The 6,054-nt window shown below is 34.0% G+C and overlaps 1 long non-coding RNA gene across 1 annotated transcript; it reads left to right on the top strand.

The window, feature by feature from the left end:
* Positions 1–2,371: 2,371 nt before the first annotated feature.
* Positions 2,372–4,792, top strand: LOC112185985. The gene is made up of 2 exons (XR_005807153.1): positions 2,372–2,524; positions 2,914–4,792. It is a non-coding gene; the product is annotated as an uncharacterized LOC112185985 (long non-coding RNA).
* Positions 4,793–6,054: the final 1,262 nt, after the last annotated feature.

The following is a 6,054-nucleotide window of genomic DNA, read 5'->3' as shown; positions in this document are numbered from 1 at the left end:
TGACTTTTTCTTCTTCTCCTCTTCTGCTGGTACGTGGGCTAGGGCCTTCCTTTTTCTTTTTCTTTTTTTCTTTTCTTTTTCTTCTGTTGCACGTGGGCTTGGCTTCGTCCTTTTTTTTTTTTTTTTTCTTCTTCTGGCCCCCACTTTCTTTTTCTTCTCCTGGGCCCGCTCCCTCTCTTTACTTTTTCTTGGCCGCTCGCCACTTTTTTTTTTCTTTTTTTTTTTTCACTAGGCTGTGCTGGGTTGAAACTGAGGGCTAGGGCAGGTGCACTGGAAGGCTAACCGGTTTAAAAAATTGCAGCGCTTCTACAGGCCGGTCTGGTAGCTTTCCGGCAGTTTATGGGAGTTGTGTTTCCAGTTCCCGAATTCTGGAGCTAAGGCGCTACTTGTGACCAAATTAGATGGTATATGGCAGTCTGGAAGGTTGCGAACTGGGCAAGGATCATTTTTCTCTTCTAGGGGCCAGTTCAGTACTTTTTCGACCGGTTCTGGGATCCTGAGATTAGGGGCTTCAAGGTATGCAGCGGTGGTTGCTTAGATTTGAGGGCTACGAAATTAGGGTTTCAGGGTTAGGGCTTTGTGTTGATAACTTGTTTTAGGGAATCGATATTTAGGAGAGAATTTGTTGTGCTTTCATTGATAATAGGGACCTCTTTATATAGAGGATTACAAGCATAGAAATAGAATTGTACATGAAAACATAATCATACATTGATTGGATATCTACCAAGATTCTCTGAGATTATCTCTAATACAAACCTCATTACAACTAGAGCAAGTAACCTAGAGTTTGGGCCAGACACATATTATGGACTTACTTGAACACAAATCAAATTTTATAGGTACGTTAAATGACTAAAACATACATCTATATATTAAAAGGAAAAAAATTGAATCGCGCCTAAATTCTTTTTTAGAAAAAAAAAAAAAAAAAGTAAGATGACCAAAACAGACATTTAGAATTTTTTCTGTGGCCAAATAACATTTAGTTTTTTGAGTAAAGTTTTCATTTTGCAGACTATATTGAATAAGTAGTGCATGGTCATCTTGCACACCATATTGAATAAGTAACATTCCTATATATACATGGGTGGATTTAGGGCATGGCAAAACCAATTCATACTTCAACGTCGGCACCGTATAATGTTCTTCGTTTCCAATAACTTGTCCATATTTAACTCTATGCATTCGTTGTTGTAAAACCTCTGTCGAAGGATATTATCTTTGAAGTAGATCCAGCTCTCCCTCACCTCTTTATCGACACGTCTGACACTACCAAATTTTTCTTTTTCCCAAGCTTTCAGTTCAGATTCTTCCAACTTCAAACGATCACCCACATCAAGATGACAACCACTCCTCCAGCTTTGATCAATAATCTGTCAGCACTCTTCTTCTTTAGTCTAGTCCACATATTCTCGAAAACAAATCTATTAAACCTTTTACTAAAAATGCCACCAACAGTATAGGATATATATATATATATATATATATGTTGTATTTTGGCATTCCTAATACAAAATTTAGAGTAGGTCTAAACTAGAATTGTATCAATGTTCGAATCAAGACTCTTTCGACTGAAATGGTACTTAATGCTTTAACTGATTCTCCAAGTTACTTCACAAGTAATTGCACTACATTTCATAAAGGTTTCTTTTGTCTTTGTACATTATGGGATTGCAGTTTGTGTTAAAATCTCAGTTAGGTTAGGATGTGACTTGGTCAGTTTTTGTTCTGTTTGCTTAAGAGATATTTTCTAATTCAATGCAGTTTATCACTAACATGTAGAAGGATATTCTTATAAATTTGGTTAGTAAAGTCTACCATTTCTCATTAGGGATAAAATCATGTTTGTGTTTTAGGAAAACTGAAATTGGGAGAGAATTGAGTTGTATTTTCATTGATAATAAGGGCCTCTTTATATAGAGGATTACAAGCAGAGAATATAAGTCTTACAAAGAAACTGAATCATACAATGATTAGAATATCTCTGAAGATATTTGTAAGACTAACACTATCACAACTTGGATAAGTCACTAGAGTTTAGGCCCACTACTACAATTATGGGCTATAACGACACCAAACAAGGTTTATGCGGAGTCCTTGAAGGGCTATAAGGACACTCAACATGTAAATGATATTTTTCAGAGGGTGAAGACTATTTGGACGACACAACCGAAGTCTTTAATGTTGTCCAATTTCACTTTAATACTCCAAAAATAGCTCCAAAATTTCACTTCGCGCTCAAGCTTGTTCCCTCCCCAAATTTCACTTCCCTCCTCCCCCAAAATTTTCGACTTCCCTCTTCTAGTGAAGAGGAAAGATGTTGTTTCTTTCACTCTATTTTCAGTTTTTAGAACAAAAAAAAAAAAAAAATTCGATCTGATTCGACTCGGTGGAGAAGGTGGCGACTACAAGGCGACTCGTAACAAGGTTGAACTCGTAGTAATGGTGTGAGTCATATTATGGGTTGAGAGATTCTGGGAATTTTTCATTGGTTAGTGAGGTTAGTCGATCGAATTTGAAGGTTAGTCTATCCTTATTTTTTTAAATTTTTTGTTACGCTTGTGTCTTGGGTTGAGAAATAATGGGAAAAATTTGATAGGACTGAATTTTGTTGCAGCATGTTGAGGTTTCGAACCCATTTTTGATAGGATGATGTTTTGCATATATTGGGATTTGGGGCATGGGGTGGATTTGGAAAAGTAACGATTGCATATCTCTGTGGGTTCTTGTAATTGAACACGATCTGCTAGTTTCTAATCTTAGTAGTAAACAAGTAGAAAGTACTAAACTGCATGGTGCCTAAATTGAATGCATCTTACACAGGTAGTGATACTAATTTGGGCTTGAATAGATAGAAAATTTTATTGAATTCTTTAGTGAGATTGATACGCCATTGTCTATATTTTGCAGTGTTAATGAATTGATGCCTCTTGATTTGAGTTTACAACTAGAAGTCTATGACTAACCTCATGACTAAAAGGAAGGAAACCTTAGGTAAAGAGCTTGTTATCTTCTTCAGGAATTGATTGCCTCCTTTGCATATTGTTGATTTTTGTCACAACATTGAATCCTTACCAAACTAGACTGGATTTCTTTTAGCTTATGTCTTTCTTATGAGCAGTGAATTTTAAATGTTCCATTGGCTTTGAAAACTAAAGGGTTTTTTTCTCTCCTAGTTTCAACAAGACAATGAAGGTCAGTCTCTGCTTTCTAGGATTTCCTGTCTGATTTCTATGCATGATTAATTTGCAGTTGGTTGCTTTTGACTACATGTTTGTTGGTGTTTTGGGCATTCTTTGTCAAGAAAGGAAAAAAGGGTGCCAGGTATGATTCCTTTAATTCCACCTCCATCAATGCTTAGCACTGTCACCATCTTTCTTTTTTCCAAGCTAGTCGGCATTATATTAGTTTAGTTTGTGATATACAAATCCTAAATCAAGACTATGATGTTTGGTGAGTGCAACCTTTGCAAATGTGAGTTTTGAATATGAAAACCCACATCACTTATAATTTACTTGATCAATTGATGGTCGAAAACATGCTTGAAACTGTTTTAATTTGGTCAACAATTGCATGCTTTGGGAAGCCTTGCTTGAGAAATTTGACTTCTTTTTACTTGCCATTATTAGTGGAATGTGCAAGTTCTGATTTTTAGGATGAATTTGATCCCCCAATAATAGAGGCCATAGTCTTTTCACGATGGAAATGTAGTATGCCTGGGAATTCTGGTTTATTTATGGTCTAATACTTCTTAGACTTTTGGTCCCCTTGCAATGTTAGGTGCTTTAGGTGTTTCTTTCTTGTTCATTTTTTTTAAGTAGTTAACTTGTTAAGTCATTTTGATAGCATTTTATTGATGTCATAAGCTGCAACAATATCTTTTCTTAACCCTTTTTTTTTGTCCGATTTCAAACAATATCATGCAATTTCCTACTTGATAAAGTCACCAGATTTTGATTAATTTCTACATCATTGGGGCCTTGGACTGCCTATCACTATAATAGCCATGCAATATTTTTTTTACAATCTGGTCTATCATTTTAAGTTGGTCACACTCACAGGCCATTTAGTGATGATGTATAGATGGTGATTTGAATTCTGCAAGTTATATGGCATGATGCTTGAGCCTTTGCTGAAAATTTATCTGCAAGCAAGACTCTCTGCTTTGAAAACACCGTATCCATTTCAGTGGCGGAGTCAGAAATTTAAGTCTACTGGGGCACTGAAAAAACAAATATCAAAACATAAAAAATCATTAAGTATAAGTTCTATCTATTATAATGGTAATTATTCTCAACGAAATTTCATATTTTGAAATTATTTCATGATAGTCTCATCATCTGTACTAGTAAACATATCTTCCCAATATATGAAATCAAGCAATTATTCATAAACTCGTCACTCGTTCGAATGTGTAAATGAGTCTTCACAATGTTCATAGTAGAATATGAAACCAAATTGTGCTTCTTTGTCACTGCTACCAGATTTAATTGTAGTTGATGAGCAAATAATGCACATAAAAGACACATTTATTTTCATTCAAAATAGGAGTAGTGAGAATCAACAGAAACTACTGTGACAATATTATTTGGAAAAGAATTGGCCGAGAATTGTTACTTAACAATATATATACATATTTTGATGTTAAAAATCTGTAAGTAAGAAGAAATAAGAATCATTAATTATAATTAATTCTACTATATATTAGAAAATAGAAATATTATATAATATATCATCGAGATCAATAAGGGGAGCACCCTCCAAAAAAACAGAAAAACATAAAAAAAAATAAAACTAAAAAAAAGAGCACGTGAAGTCATGAATATTGGGTCCATCAGGTGAGAATTAGTTTAAAAACATATATCAAAATCTATCTTTAATATAATATTAGTAAATTATAGGGAAATTCTAGTGTAGTGGTGGGTATCTCATACCCACATTTACAAAAGTGAGAACAAATTTTGTTGTCAAAGTTGTAATTTGAGTCCTATTTTGTGTAATCTTAGTTCTAATAATGGTAATTACACCTCTTACTACATTTTACAAGTTTTTGAACAAATTCGTTGTTAATGTTGTAATCTTAATTCTAATAATGGTAATTATACCTGTTACGACATTTTTACAAGCTTTTGAACAAATTCGTTGTCAATGTTGTAATTTTTGTTTAACTATATGTAAATAGTGTAAATGAATATGGTAACTTTTGTTCTCAATGTTGTAATTTTGGTTCAAATACTTGTAAATTTTTGTTCAAATAGTTGTAAATGAGGGTATCTCATACCCACCAGTACACTAGCTTGTCTCTAAATTATATTTATACATAGTATTTTATTTCAGAAAATAAAAGTGGGGCACGGGACCCAGTAGGCCCCTACCTCCCTCCGCCTCTGATCCATTTATTGATATTTATCTGATTTCTATATTGTTGTCCTCATATACATTTAATCAGCGGGATAGAATGCTTGCAGGATTATCCAAATAGAATGGTGAAACAGCATATGCACTGTGGGCATTATCTGATTAGTAGGAGATTTTTTGCTTTGTCGAGCTTGTCTTGCACTTGCCTCTCTAAGAAACACACACATATATATATATATATATATATATATATATATATATGCATTTATTATTATTAGTATATGTTCTGAAATGAGAATGTCATATGAGGATATCTTACATGACTGGTATGAGTATTGGATTTGGTTGTGTCTAGACTTTAGATGTCTGATTTGTCTTATATATGCGATAAGGACATTTACACATTTTCCCATGCTGCACGGCAGCTATGCCTGACATCTGCCAAGGGAAGGCACAACGCTAATAACAAAAAAAAGTCGACTGTTTCTACGTCATACAAGAAACAACACGTTTTCTTTTCCAGTTAAATGCTGATAAAAGCCCTTTTCTTTATTTTTAGGGCAACCAAGGAATTGAAGATGGAGCATGAGAATTTAGATTTTCATGAGATGGAATTAGGGAGAAGAAACACTTATTATTATTATTATTGTTATATTTTTTTTGAGAATATAAGATGAAACATTTCGGATTTAT

The sequence above is a fragment of the Rosa chinensis genome, chromosome 2, assembly GCF_002994745.2.
Source record: "Rosa chinensis cultivar Old Blush chromosome 2, RchiOBHm-V2, whole genome shotgun sequence".
Classification (NCBI taxonomy): Eukaryota; Viridiplantae; Streptophyta; class Magnoliopsida; order Rosales; family Rosaceae; genus Rosa; species Rosa chinensis.
This window is presented reverse-complemented; position numbering and strand designations above follow the sequence as displayed.